At 38.7% G+C, this 15,946-nt stretch overlaps 1 protein-coding gene across 3 annotated transcripts in view; it reads left to right on the top strand.

Annotated features, from left to right (window-relative positions):
* Positions 1-250: 250 nt before the first annotated feature.
* WNK3 (WNK lysine deficient protein kinase 3) overlaps positions 251-15,946 on the top strand; it is a 180,807-nt gene continuing 165,111 nt past the window's right edge. The window contains exon 1 of one of the 3 annotated variants that reach the window (XM_047844675.1): positions 251-334. The gene's annotated coding sequence lies outside the window, so the exon portion shown is untranslated. Of the gene's footprint in view, positions 335-407; positions 465-1,110; positions 1,164-15,946 lie in introns of those variants that run through there. The other 2 variants (XM_047844676.1, XM_047844677.1) reach the window with 2 other exon arrangements.

The following is a 15,946-nucleotide window of genomic DNA, read 5'->3' as shown; positions in this document are numbered from 1 at the left end:
CCTCCAGGCCAGAGGCCTAAGTAAGGCGGAGGGTGCGAATGGGACTGGAGATGGAAACAAAAACTACAATTCCCAGGGTACACCGCACCTGCCTGCGAGGCGCAAGGCACGTGCCCAGGCCTAGCGGTTACATGCCGTCAAAAATCCGTTTCATAGCTTCCCTTTCCCATCCCCACTTTCGTTGTTGCCCAGCCCCCGCGCGCGCGCACTGCGGTCCTGAGGGGTGGGGGTGGGGATGGGGGGGGGGAAATGCCGTGGCCGTTGCCCTCGCAACGTAACCGGGAGACCAGTATTTGTAAATCTGTGCTTCGATTTCTAATCCCGAAGCCGGCAGGTATGGGTCTCGCGAGAAAAGCTGGGAGTTGAAAAAAGGGAGTAAGGGGTGGTGGGTGAAAAGGTGCCGGTGGGTATCACATCTCCGCAGAGCTGCTGCATTTAGAGGCTTGCGGATAACAGAGTGGATGGTGGGTGGCTGGGAAGTAGTGTGTGCTTGGACTTTTCTTTTTTGGAGGGGAGGTGGGTAAAGAAGCCATGGAGAGAGATCTTTTGAACACACAGGGGGTGTCACGCGTGTCTCCTCACTGAGATTTTCTTTTTGGAAAGGAGAGAAGCCTTTCTCCTGCTCGACGCGCATCCCTCTCTCCCGCTGCGTTGAAGAGGGCGGGGGAGGAGTGCGCACGCTCTAGTTGGCTAGCCACTGGGCACCTCGCTGCGATGGGGGCTGTTCGGAGTTGGGGCTGCTCCGTCGTCTTTCTCCGCCCCTCCCCCCCTCTCCTTCCCTCCCCTCCCTTCCCACTACCCCTCTCTTCTCTCCAGAATTCCCTGGGTGGAGTACGCGTGCGCCTGCTCTGCTCCCGGGCGAGCGCGAGCTTGGGCTCGTACCCCGCTCCCCTAACCCCGCCCGCTCTTTACCTACCGGCAGTAGCTGGCCCGGTGGGCTCGCGGGAGACTGTCGCGCGCGCACGCGCACACAACGCGGAGCGGAGCTCGAGACATCGAGGAGGGGAGTAAGAAGCATCGGAGGAGGCGATAGAGGAGGAGGCGGTGTGTGTATATGTGTGTGTTCTATGGTGTGGCTCGTCGAGGGGCGAGCGGAGGCTTGAAAGAGGGCGAGGGAGCAGCGAAAAGAGTCAGAGTCTCTGTCCGTGAGAGCTTCTAATCTGGTGAGGGTCCCGGGCCGGCCAAGGTTCTGGGAGAGAGGGAGGAGGCCGGGGGGCGTGTCTGGGATTGGGTTGAGAGATGAATGGGCTAGGGATGAATGGAGGGAGGCAGCGGCGGCCAGGAGTCTGTTAGGAGTAAGCGCCCTAGTGGGGGGCGGCTTGACTGAGGTAGGGTTAATGCCGTCGCCAAGAGGTATGGGACGAGGCCGGGCTTGGGTCTTCGGGGTTCTCGGAGCTGTAGTCCGTGTGAGCGAACAGGCGGAGAGGAAAATTCTAAGGGGGAAAGTGGAGAAGGGCAGGTTTGGGGTTAAGGTGCGCTTTTGTCTTTTTTTCTGTTTTTGTTGGGGGGTGGCAACTTTGGGAGTTGGTGGAAGACTACGGGATCGGGAAGGTGAGGAGGATACGTGAGGGGGCCCTGGGAGATGGTTGACAAAGGACTGAGTGATCATTTAGGTGAGATTGAGGCTGCTGAAAGAGAAGATCGCTTCGGGTGTGGGAAGTTGAGTTTCAGTGGGCATTGGGGTGGGAGATCGTGGAGAGGGATATTGTTGTCTGATTGTGTAAGTGGGTTAGGTTCAAGAGATTGAGAGGTGTTATTTGGGAATGGGTGACTGACGGTTGCGAATGGGGAGGAGATGGTATGATGGCTTTCGGGTAAAAGTGGTGAGGTGGCTTCAGTGTACTGGAAAGAGGTTTTGTTTGACTAGTTAAGAGTGGTGAAACATTTATGGAGTGGGCTGTGGGTGGAAATCCAGCACGTGTGTATCTCCCTATCTTGGGAGTTGATAGACCCTGTTAAAATGAAATTGAACCCTCGAAACAGATGCGAGTGGTATAGCTATTCTTAAGCGTTACCTTTGATTGAAGCAATTACATGAATAAATAGCCTTAAAGTTGTGAAAAGGCTTACTCACTTACTATACACTTCTGTATAGTAGTGATTGCATCCAATTTGGGGAGGCATTGTTACCTGTTTTTCATTTATAATAAGTTGTACTACCAAGGTAACTTTTGAAGAGGTCGCAGTATATGACACAGAGCAGCAGGTGTCTTCTAGACAATCTTTAACCTTTAGACTGATGAATTTAAAAATCGTTTGAAGTCAGCAGCCTAAAGGAGGGATACCTTGCATTGAAGGATAGCTAAGATGCACTAAAACTGGTTTTGAATGCTAAAATATATATACGTGATTTTTTTTTTGTCATTCAGAATTTATTTTGTTTGAAAATTGGCACTTGCTTGTTGGTGTGCGTTTAAATTATAGCAGATTACTAAGGACATTTTGTTCTCGGAATGCATTACTTATCTTCTGGTAGGGATGCGTTGTGATGGTCTCATTCTATTCTGGGTCAAGATTAATAGTTTATGGATTTTTAACTTTTCATGGTTACTTTTTACAAACTGCTGACATATATTTATTATCTTGGAAAAGTTGCAAATTTGAGAACATTCTCATGACTTTTTTCTTTTATTCTGCTTTGATGTTGGAAGGAGTGTAATCCTTGTTTTGGCTACCCAGAGTTTAAATACAAAAGTTAATACTATGTTCGTATTCTCTTAGATTAAGATGAATACTTAGTGTAGTAAGCAGTAGAATAGAAGTATAAAAGCACCATGAGAGCCTGGGAATGTTACACCAACTTTGGCAGGCAAGGTAGCCTCCCAGTTTTGAACTAGATGTTCCTGGAGTGGAAGATCTTTCAAGTATTGAGGCTGGGGAGTGGAATGCGATAAGGTTGGAATCTTAGATTGAGGCTAGGATGAAGGATTACCCTGCAGAATTAGGAGCCCTTGACTATTTAAGAAGGAAAATAACATAAACAGATTTTTGGTGTTCATCTCTCTGCCTTCGCTTCTGATGCCCCTGCCCCAAACCCCCTCCCCAACCTGGAATGCTCTCTCTCCCCTTCCCTTTGAATTTTGAACTCATTCTTTTTAGACTAACTTCAGTCATTAGCTATTTCTGAAAGCCTTTCATGCTCCCCCCCCCCCCCCCCCGCTTCTTTTCTTTTCCCAGCATCCTCCACCAAACTGCATTCGGTGCCCTTCTTTAGTGGTCCCATCACACCTTGTACATATTTTTATTACTGTACTTCTGTTGGTAGGCAAGCAGGAACATTATTTGCCTTTTTATACATAAGAGAGAAATCACAGAAAGATAAGACCTGTCCTGGTAAGTAAGTGGTGGAACCTGGAGTTCTGACTTCTAGACCAGCGTTGATCTTCATATCACAAGTCTACATTTGTTGATATAATTATTTTATAGGAGTTAAATTTCTGTAATTTGGACTTTAACTTTCTTCCATAAAGTACACGAATTTTTCATTAAGGTGTCCATTGACTTAGCCAGTAAATGATAAAGCCAGTGGTTGCGTAGAACCAGAGTAGTCAGAAATAAAGAAATGAGAATTGTTATATTACTAAAAGATTTCTAGTCAGATAATTTACTTAAAATTAATAGAAGGCCTAAATTTTTGTGTATATGTCTGTGGGGTGGGGATTGTGTGTAAGAAAAAAACCCTTCCTTTCTCAGCATCCCATCTTAGTATAAGTAGACCAGTTCTATTTGCAGATATACTTGTTTATGTCTCTTGCCTAAAATCCAGAATACTTTCAGAGAGGTGGGTCTTTTCCATTTTTTTGTTTGAGATCATAAAATTTATGGTACTGTTAGGAGATATTTGATGATTGTAAAGGACATCTATAAAAGCATTTATTCAGAAATACCCAAAACTTCAAAAGGAGAATTTGATGCCATTTTAAATTGTTTAGGTAGAGCTTATCATAAGATATTCAGTTTAGAAAATGTTGAGGTTAACTTACTGCAGTAGTGAGCATTTAATGCTCCTTTCTTCAGGGATATATCATTTTTTTCATTAACAGAAATGAAGTAACATTGTTTTCTGTGTTTTAACCTGGTAACTTTGTATTGTGATAAAATTCACATAACATAAAATGTGCTATTTTAGAATGTACAATTCAATGTCAAGTACCTTCATGATGTTGCATATCTTGTTCCAAAACATTTTCATCACCCCAAAAGGAAACTCTGTACCCATTAAACAGTCACTTCCCATTCCCCTTTCCTCCCAGCCCCTGGCAACCACGAATCTGCCCTCTCTATGGATTTGCTATTCTGGGTATTTCATATAAATGAAGTTATGCAATATATGACCTTTTGTGTCTGGCTTCTTTCACTTTGCATGTTTTTGAGGTTCACTAATGTTGTGGCATGTATCAGTCTTTCATTCCTTTTTTTAAATTTTTTTTTAGTAGTCTCTACACCCATCGTGCGTCTTGAACTCACAGCCCCAAGTTCAAGAGTTGCATGCTCTTCCAACTGAGCCAGCCAGGTGCCCCTATATTTCATTCCTTTTTATGGTTGAATAATATTCCATTGTATGAATATACTACATTTTGTTAATCTATTCATCGGTTCGTAGACATTTGGTATCTTTCTACCTTTTGGCTTTTGTGAATAATGCTGGTATGAATATTTGTGTATAAGTACTTGAACAACTGTTTTCAATTCTTTGGGGTAATGTACCTAGAAGTAGAATTATTGGGTCATGCAGTAATTCTGTTTAACTTGTTGAGGAACCACCAAACTTTTCCACAGTGGCTGCACTATTTTACATTTCCACCAGTAATGTATAAGGGTTCTAATCTCTTCACATCCTCACCAACATTTGTTACTTTCTGGATTTTTTTGTTTGTGTGCTTTATGGCCATCCTAAGTGGGTGTGAAATGGGATCTCATTGTGGTTTTAATTTGCCTTTCTCTAATGACTAATGATAGCATCTTTTTTTTTCAATATATGAAGTTTATTGTCAAATTGGTTTCCATACAACACCCAGTGCTCATCCCAAAAGGTGCCCTCCTCAATACCTATCACCCACCCTCCCCTCCTTCCCACCCCCCATCAACCCTCAGTTTGTTCTCAGTTTTTAAGAGTCTCTTATGCTTTGGCTGTCTTCACTCTAACCTCTTTTTTTTTTTCCTTCCCCTCCCCCATGGGTTTCTGTTAAGTTTCTCAGGATCCACATAAGAGTGAAACCATATGGTATCTGTCTTCCTCTGTATGGCTTATTTCACTTAGCATCACACTCTCCAGTTCCATCCATGTTGCTACAAAAGGCCATATTTCATTCTTTCTCATTGCCACGTAGTACTCCATTGTGTATATAAACCACAATTTTTTTATCCATTCATCAGTTGATGGACATTTCGGCTCTTTCCATAATTTGGCTATTGTTGAGAGTGCTGCTATAAACATTGGGGTACAAGTGCCCCTATGCAATGATAGCATCTTTTAATGTGCTCATTGGCTATTTGAATTTCATCTTTGGAGAAATATCTGTTTGCCCATTTTATAATTTTTTTATTGTTGACTTGTAAGAGTTTTTTAAAAATATATTCTAGGGGCACCTGGGTGGCTCAGTCGGTTGAGCGTCTGACTTCAGCTCAGGTCATGACCTCACGGTTTGTGAGTTGGAGCTCTGCATCGGGCCTTGTGCTGACAGCTCAGAGCCTGGAGCCTGCTTCTGATTCTGTGTCTCCCTCTCTCTCTCTGTCCCTCTCCCACTCTGTCTGTCTCAGAAATAAACATTAAAAAAAATTAAATATATATATGTATATATATTCTAGTTACTAGACCCTGATCAGATATATGATTTGCAAATGTTTTCTTCCATTCTCAGTTGTCTTTTTACTTTGTTGATAGTGTCTTTTGATGCACAAAAGTTTTGAAATTTGACGAAATCCAGTTTTTTTTGTTTCTTATGATTTCAGTGTTATATTTAAGAAACCATTGCCGAATCCACGATGATGAAGATTTTTAACCCCTATTTTTTCTTTGAAGAGTTTTATTGGTTTAGCTTTAATATTGAGGCCTTTGATCCATTTTGAGTTAATTTTTGTATATGGTATAAGGTAAGGGTCCAGCTCTATTCTTTTGCATATGGATTATCTTGAAGTTTTTTTAAATTATAAAATAGATAAGGGGGTGGGAGGTACAGGCTTCCAGTTATGGAAGGAATAAGTCATAGGGATAAAAGGTACACCATAGGGAATATAATTAATGGTATTATAATATTGTTGTATGGTGACAGATGGTAGCTACACTTGTGGGAGCATAGCATGATGTATAGACTTGTTGAGTCACTATGTTGTATGCCTGAAACTAATGTAACATTGTGTGTCAACTATACTTCAATAAAAAATACATAATATACAATACTGTACATGTATTTAAATGAAGCTATTTTTTGGCGATATCTGATTACTTTTTGAGCATTTGTGGAGGAGAAATGTTACTAAATGCATTTTTGAAGGTCATGCCTTATATTTGAAGAGTGGGAATATTCTAAAGCTCTTTATGAGGCAATGAGACTTGCATGATCAGGAAACTTCAATATGGCTAACTAGACACTCTTATGTTAAAGTGTTGTTTTCCTTTTTTATAGAGTACTATTTTTGTTTTCAGATTGTTTGTATAGGGTGAAATCTTAAAAGTAGGAAAAAAGCAGATTTGGTTTATAATTAACCAGAAATTGGCATGGGATTTATCCCCAAAGCAGTCATATCTATGTGTTACATAGATTCTGATTGTGGGCCAGCTTCTTGACCAAAGCACATATCAATCAGTGCTTTTTGGAGACTTTTTATTTGTAGCTTAGGCTATCATCACCTGTACTTGTCCTTTTCATTTAGGAATAACGCAAGATTATTTTAGTTTAGTTGCTTGTAAAAATGAGAATTAAAATTTAGCATAGCACGTTTGGTTGGTAAATCTCAGCCTCAAGTCAAGTATAATTAAAATAGGGATGTTATTTTGAATTGTTTTAAACACTAGGGGATGTGTTTTAATACGAATGGGGAATTGGTTTGATCAACTCCAAGACTAGTTCAGTTCTTTTATTTCCAATGCTGCCGGAGAATAATTTTTATCCTGATGGGCGACTGTCGCATTTCCATTCAGAGCTATCATTTGAAGGTTTCTAGCAAGAGACAAAACCCTTGAAGATACGCAGTTCATTTGCTAAGGAACCTTTCAGATGCACTTTTAACTCACTCTGAAGCTGTTAGCCCAAACGAATTTTGTAGTATGACTTACCCAGCATGTTTGTAAAGTTCTACCATTCATTCAACAAATATTTATTGTGTTCCTCCAGTGTGCAGGGTTGATATGTTGGGGGAATAGATGAAAAGGAAGTAAATCAGGCAATGACCCTGTCCTCTTTGAAGTTACATTACAGTGGAAGACAACAGATGGTCAACAGATCTATCAGAAAATAAATGCTGAGAAGAACTTTTTAAAAAAGGTTTTATTTTTAAATAATCTCTACCCCAATGTGGGGCTCAAATCCCCAACCCTGAGATCAAGAGTTGCATGTTCCACTGACTGAGCCAGCCAAGTACCTCAAGAAAAAAAATTTTAAAGGGTGCTGGGATGTTAGAGAGGAGCCTCTTTAGCTCAGGTGGTTAGTTTGGAAGTCTTCTTTGAGGAGGTGACTTTGAACAGAGATCTGAATGTTAAGAGACCAGCAATTCTGAGTATCTCTTTTGTTAATTGTTATTTTGTTGAATTGTTTATTTATCCCTTTTAAACACTATAGGTTTCTTAATATTTTAAATGTCTGAGCTACTGCTTTTGTTTCTAAGGGCGGGGAGAAAACCCAAATACGTTCCTTACGAGAAGAAACAGTGTTCCCAAGTGAAAATGTCACTGGAGTAGGAGTCAGCTTGGGTTCTGGTCTTGCCCTCAGTATGATCTTGTGTAAGTCTAAGCATCGATTACTTCATGTGTTACTAAACAAAACAAAAGCCCTACCTATTTTGCAGAGGTTTTTTGGCTCATTAAATGAGAAAATATGCTTTGTAAATTATATGACATACGTATACATATGAAATGCATTGTAGTCTATTAAAATATTTTTGGAGTCAGAGTTTCTCAACTGAGAAATGATTTCCTACCAAATTAAAGCTTTTATGTCTCTAACCACCTGGTAAATTTTAGCGCCAAAGATCTAAACTCATTGATTAATCAGGAGGGATTGGGTTCTTAGAAAGTGGTATTGTGGTAAACAGTATATTGGATTTGGAGTTAGAAAACTGGGTTTCCAGAATTCTCCCCTTCACCTACTAGCTTTCTGACTTGGGAAAGATGCTAAAACTTTTCTGAGCCTTCCTAATTTTCAGAATTCAGGGTAATACCAAATAGCTCTCAGACTTGTTGTTAAGAGTAATTCAGTAAAGTAGATAACTTTCTTATGAAAACTATAAAGCAAGGTTTGATAACTTTTTCTGTAAAGGACCAGACTAAATATTTTAAGCTTTGCGGGCCATGAAGTCTGTTGCAACATCTCAACTCTGCTGTTGTAGCAGCCATAGGGAATATATAAATGAATGAGTGTGACTATGTTCCAATAAAACTATTTATGAACACTGAAATATGAATTTTAAATAATTTTTGTGTCATGAAATACTATTCTTTTGATTTTTTTCCCAACCATTTAAAAATATAAAAATCTTTCTTAGCTTACCTGCTGCACAAAATATGGCAGTGAAGTGAGATGGGTTTGGCTTGAGGGCTGCATGTAGTTTTTTATTTTATTTATTTTTTTAATGTTTATTTATTTTTGAGAGAGGAAGATAGAGTGTGAGCTGGTGGTGGGGGGTGGGCAGAGAGAAAGGGAGACACAGAATCCGAAGCAGGTTCCAGGCTGTAAGCTGTCAGCACAGAGCCCAACGTGGGGCTCGAACCACAAACCGTGAGATCATGACCTGAGCCGAAATGGGATGCTTAACTGACTGAGCCACCCAGGTGCCCCTGTATGTAGTTTTGCCACCATTGTTATAAAGGGTTAGACAGAATAAAGTTTTAATTAGGATAGGTGATTGATAAAGTCAGGCGCCCCAATAAAGATAAATTGTTTATTTTTGATAATGAAAGAAGATGGAGATGATTTCAACCGCTTGTCTAATTTGGACCCAGAAAGTTTTTCACACAAAATGGGCATCTTTAATTGAGGAAATGATCTTTCTAAAGCAAAACTGGATGATGGAAGTGAGTAAGAAGATAGTTTTAGTGTTATAAACTCCTGAGGACTATAATGTGGTTATGCGTTGTATGTATCTGTGTAATTCAGGGATATAGTGTTACACATGTGGCTCTAAGTCATATGTGGCGTCATGTTATGAGTAAAGAATGGACTTAGGAATTCAATGCCTGGATTGAATTCTAGCCCTGATTTTCGCTAGCTGTGTGATTTTAGTCAAGTTAATTTTTAAAGCCTAGTTTCTTCATTTGTAAAATGGGAATAAAGATATTATCTGCCTCAAGATTCTGGTGATGATTACATGAGAAAATGCATGAAGGGGCTTACAGTGCTTGGCACAAAGCATTCAATAAGTATTGATTGATGAATTTATTTGGATTTATGTAGTACATACCTTATTTGTTTTCTCCTTCCTTCAGTTATTTTGAGAAGTGATAATATCCTTAACTGGTTCTTTTGTATAGACAATTCTGATAGACAATAGACAATTCTGCCTTAAAGGATTAAAATAACATAGAGGTCCACTAAAGCCTTAAGGTCCACTTTTTTGCAATTTCCTGCCCCCCAGTGGGTATCCATTGTTAAAAGTTGACGGGGGGGGGGGGGGGTGGGGGGGGTGGGGGGGTGGGGGCACCTGGCTGGCTCAGTTGGTGGAGCTTGCAACTCTTGATCTTGGGGTTGTAAGTTCAAGCCCCACATTGGGCGTAGAGATTACTTAAAAATAATAAAAACAAAATCTTTGGAAAAAAGGAGTTGACTGTGAACTTGTACAGTCCTTTTTCATATGTGCATATACAAATAAAAAAATATATTTTATGATTTGCTCTTTTCCCAAAGAATATGACTTAGGGTTCTTTTCATGTCAGTATTTACACGTCACTTCATTCTTTTTAATGAATACATAGTGTTTAATACTACTTGCTTCTTTAACCTGTAGGGTAAGTTAAGAGCATATCTTTCCCGTCTTTTTTATAGGCATTTAAACATACATGAGTACATTTAGAAACAAAAGGTTTTGTGGATTTTTTTCACATAAATGATATAAAGATGTATATGTTGTACTATAACTTGTTTTTTTCACCTAATAGTATGTATATGTAGGAGATTTTTATATATCAGTATGTATCCATCTCTCATTTAAACAGATGTGTATTATTACACATGTACCGCTGCTATTTCACCATTCTCTTATAGGTGTATATTTAAGTTCTTTTCAGTATTTTTTGCTATTCCAAACAATGCTTCAGTAAAAGTCCTAGTGCATACATATTTGTATGCGTACAAGAATATTTCTCAGGTAGATACTAAAAAGTGGAATTGCTAATGACAAGTATGCATTAAGATACGTGGAATTTGTTGGGGTGCCTGGCTCGCTCAGTTGGTAGAGGTTGCGACTCTTGATCTCAGGGTCATGAGTTCGAGTTCCATGCTGGGCATGGAGTCTACTTAAAGATTTATAAATAGATACTTGGAATTAGTCAAATGAAAAAGCTATTCCAGTTTATCTGCCAAGAGTTTATGAAGTGCTGAATGTCTCATACACTTCTCAAATGTAATATTAACACATTTTTGGGGGGCTCATCTGATGGACAAAAAAATGATATTAAATTATTTGAATTTGCATGTCCCTGCTTACTAAAGAGTTTGAACCATCCTACCATCCATGTATTGGCCATTTGTATTTCTTACTGATTTTTTTTAGTTCTTTATATATTCTGGATAGTAATGCTTTGCTATATGTGTTGCAAATGTTTGCTCCCAATCTGTTGCTTATCTTTTAACCTTGTTCATGGTCAGATGGCCAAATGTGTTAGCTTTTTTATTAATGGTCTTTGCATCTAGTTTTTTTTTTTTTAATGAAAGCCTTTTTTCAAGTTAGAAATATCTTCAACCATATTTTTCTTTTAATAGTTACATAGTTTTGCTTTTACATTTAGCTCTTTAACCTACCTGGAATTTATTTTTGTGACTGGTTTTTAAGTAGGGCTGTAACATCTCTCCCTCCCCTCCCCCATATAGATAGCCAGTTGTTTTGACAACATTTTTTTATGCTATCACTGCTGAAACTACATTATTTAGCTGACCATAGCTGTATTGTATTAGTTTTCTTTATATAGTATTGCAAATTTCTTCTTGAGCTTATTCCTAGATGAATATGTTATAGCTTTGTTGCTGTTATGTACAGGATTGTGTGTGTGTGTGTGTGTGTAAAATCTCAGTGAGCTGCCCTTCTTCAAGGCACCCAGCCCTTCCCTCCCCTTCCTAGTGCTGCCCACCTCCAGAATAGTTGTTTTTTAAATTACATTTTCTATCTGATTATTGCTGATATATAGCAAAGCTATTGATTTCTGCTTATTGATTTCATCTTTGGTCTTTCTGTTGTGCTGTCCTGTTAGTTCCTATTATAGTTTTTTAATTGATTTGCTTGGATTTTCTGGATAATCATATAGCCTGCAAGTTTTGGTTTTGTCTCCTGCTTTCCAATATTCATATGTCTTATTTTATTTCCTTAAAGGTAACAGTGATAATAAGAATTCTTGGCTTATTCATGACTTTAATTATTGTTTATGTGAAAGATGCTTAACCTCACTTATAAGATAAATGCTAATTAAAACCACACTGGGGTTCCTTTTTTAAATCTATAGGAGTGTTAAAAAATCAAAACATTTGATAACACCTTTTTGTTGTCAAGGCTATGGGGTAAAGGACACTTTCACACATTGCAAGTGGGAGTTTAAATTGGTACAATGCCCATGGATGGTAGTTTGGCAGCATTATGTGAAGATACACATTTATTATTCTGGATATATTAGCATATTTCAATAAAAGTTAAGTATGTAAATTTCTTTTGATCCAACAATCTCATTTCAGGGAATACATAAATATACACACCCCCCACATACATATATATATAGATAGATAGATAGATGCAAAATATGCAACGTTATCTGTCATAACACATAACAGCAAATAATTGAATACTATATACCACATAGGTTTTAAAAAATAAGAATGAGGAACCTCTAAGTGGTGACAGGGAAAAAATATCAAGTTATTGTGACTCTAAACAAAAGTTTGGTATATACTATGCTACTTTTTTTAAATGTTCATTTATTTATTGTGAGAATGAGAGAGAGAGAGAATGAGCATGAGCAGGGAACAGGCAGAGAGAGAGGGAGAGAGAATCCCAGGCAGGCTCTGTGCTGTCAGCGCAGAGCCTGACTTGAGTCTTGATCCCATGACCACGAGATCATGACCTGAGCCAAAAGCAGGAGTTGGTTGTTCAACCAACTGAGCCACCCAGGTGCTCCTTATTTATACTTGATTATTTGCCTAAAGAAACTCTGGAGGGCTACATAAGAATCTAATGAATGGGTTACCTGTTAGGGCAATGGTGGGAGCTAAATGGGTTGGGAGGGAATCTGTTGATTATATACATTTTTGATTTTTTGAATCTTAGGACTATATTTTTAAAAATTAAAAATGGTTTCTGAATTATTTCAACTCCTCAAAGAACATTTTTGTTTTTCTTGATCTTTCTTTTCTGTGTTACAGGTTTTCTCCAAATGGCTGTCTCCTGATTCTGTTCGTATTTAAGAATGAGCTAGTAGAAGGGCCGACTGGGAGTTCTGTTGTACTGAGTCAGGGTTGTCAACTGGTAGGCTTTATTTTGGGGTGAGTGGGTGGACAGCTGGCTATTATACTTGGAGAGCCCAGATGCAGGAGGGCAAAGGGCTTTGCTCTGGGGTTCTCTTGTTCATCCTGGTTTGTTGAATTTGATATTCTGCATGCAAGGATTTTTGTCTTTGGTGGAATGGGGAGGAGAGCTCATCAATTGTGTCATAATTCAGACCTTCAGCTAATCCCTGTTTTCAGCCTTTTTTCTTTCTTTCTTTCTTTTTCTTTCTTTTTTTAACTATGGTGCTTTATGGGATCGCTTATCTCTGGGGTTTGGTCTTGCAAGCCTTCTCCCTCCTGGGTTGGAACACTTTCTGTTATGTATTTTAGGTTGTAGCATCCTTTGATTTATGTTACTCTCAAGCCATTTCTTTCCTATCTGTTCTCTGTCAGAAATTGTTGAAATCTTGTATTTGCTATGCCATTTTCCATTTGTGTTCTTGACTTATGACTTATACTTTTGTACTTTTATACTATCACTTTCCCAGGGTCTTGGAAAGTACAAGAGATAGAAGTGTTCAGTTCACCTTGGTGAACCAGAAGTCCACAGTAGTATATCTTAAACTTGACTAAACTGTAGGTCCCTTGAGGACAAGGACTGACTTTTTTTCTTTTATCCCCAGACCTTGACAGTGCTTGGCACTTGGTAAATGTTTATTGACATGAATGTACATAGAGAGAGAGGACTGTTAATGGGAAATTTATAATTTTGACTATTTATTTAAAGATTTTTATTGAAGTATACATGGCATACAACATTGTATTCGTTTTAGGTGTACTACATAGTAATTTGACAATTCTATGCATTATTCAGTGCTCACCGCAATAAGTACAGTTACCGTATGTCACCATACAAAGTTATTACAATATAATTGACTATATTCCCTATGCTGTACTTTTCATCTATTTGGCTTCCTTATTTTATAACTGGAAGTTTGTAGCTCTTAATTGCTTTCCCTATTTTGCCTATCCCCTCACCCCCCACCCCCTTGTGGCCACCACAAGTTTGTTCTCTGTATTTATGAGTCTGTTTACCTTTGCTGTTTATTTACTCATTAGTTTTGTTTTTTAGATTCCATATATGAGTGAAATCATATGCTATTTGTCTTTCTCTGTCTGACTTATTTCACCTAGCAGAATACCCTCTTGGTCCATTCATGTTATCATGAATGGCATGATCTCATTCTTTCTTATGGCTAATATTTCATTGTGTGTATATACATACCACATCTTCTTTATCCGTTCTTCTATTGATGGACATTTAGGTTGCTTCTGCATCTGGGCTTTTATAAATAATGCAGTAAACCTAGGTTAGCATGTATCTTTGTGATTTAGTGTTTTTATTTTCTTTAGGTAAATACCCAGTAGTGGAAGCACTGGATCGTGTGATACTTCTACTTTTAGTTTTGTGAGGGACCTCCATACTGTTTTCCAGACTTGCTGCACCAGTTTACATTCTGTGCTAGTGTTGCCTTTGCTCCACATCCTTATCGACATTTCTCATTTCTTCTCTTTTTGATACTAGCCATTCTGACAGGTGTGAGGTGATACTGTGGTTTTCATTTGCATTTCCCTGATCATTAGTAATATTGAGTTCCTTTTTTTAAAATGGATTTATTTATTTATTTTTAAATATGAAATGTATTGTCAAATTGGTTTCCATACAACACTCAGTGCTCATCCCAAAAAGTGCCCTCCTCAATACCCATCACCCCCCCTCCCCTCCCTCCCACCCCCCATCAACCCTCAGTTTGTTCTCAGTTTTTAAGAGTCTCTTATGATTTGGCTCCCTCCCTCTCTAACCTCTTTTTTTTTTTCTTCCCCTCTGTTTTGACTCTTATGTGGATCCTGAGAAACTTAACAGAAGTCCATGGGGGAGGGGAAGAGTTTCTTTTTTTAAAAAAAATAAACTCTACACCCAGTGTGGGGCTCAAATTCATGACCCTGAGATCAAGAGTTGCATGCTCTACTGACTGAGCCAGCCAGGCACCCCATGTTGAGCATCTTTTCATGTGTCTGCTGGCCATCTCTTTGTCTTCTTTGGAAAAATGTCTATTCAGGTCCTCTGCCAATTTTTAATTGGATTGTTTTTTGTGTGATGAATTGTAAGAGTTATTTATATATTTTGGATACCAACCCTTATCAGATATGGCATTTGCAAATATTTTCTCCCATTCAGTAGGTTGACTTTATATGCATTCTTTCAATTGCTGGTTCCAAAAATTGAAATTCTTAAGCCATTGATTGACAAAGTACTGATTTTATGCTGAATTTCTCATGGATAGAACTACAGTAAGCTGTGGTAGAAAATTATTTCAAACTTTTAACTCAAATGCTCCAGGATTATATATCAAGCAGGTTAAAGGAGTAGATGTAAGGTAAACTTTGTGAGACTTTCCCTATAGTTTCAATCTCTATAGAGGTGCTTTTGCAGTTATCTTTATACATATTCCTAATTTATTACTATTTTATGAAGGAAAAAATGGTCACGTAAAGGCTATGATATGTAGCTGTTAAATTCAGCAAGAGACTTTTGGTTTGAGGTCTGATTTTTGTGGAGTATTTCACTGAGGTGTGTTTCTGCATTGCTGAATGTAGAAGAGATATTATCCTGGTCACTGAATCAATGCTAACAAGTCTTATTACTGGAAAGCTTTAAAAGAATGTATCATTATCAGCTTTACTAAGTGAGTCTACTGAAAATCATTTAATGTTTTTTAGAGTATTGTTGAATAGTGGTTTATTATAGTGCTGCCCCTAGAGGTTTTTAAGATATAGAAAATAAAAGCTTCTATTTATTGATTATTATATTGTGCCAGGCACTGTGCTAAGTAGTTTATGTGTATATTTTCATTTTATTTTCATATCAGGCCTATGAGATTTCACAAATGAAATCAAGAATGAATGAGTTGGGGGCGCCTGGGTGGCACAGTCGGTTAAGCCTCCGACTTCAGCCAGGTCACGATCTCGCGGTCCGTGAGTTTGAGCCCCGCGTCGGGCTCTGGGCTGATGGCTCAGAGCCTGGAGCGTGTTTCCGATTCTGTGTC

This window comes from Prionailurus viverrinus, chromosome X, assembly GCF_022837055.1.
Source record: "Prionailurus viverrinus isolate Anna chromosome X, UM_Priviv_1.0, whole genome shotgun sequence".
NCBI lineage: Eukaryota > Metazoa > Chordata > Mammalia > Carnivora > Felidae > Prionailurus > Prionailurus viverrinus.
This window is presented reverse-complemented; position numbering and strand designations above follow the sequence as displayed.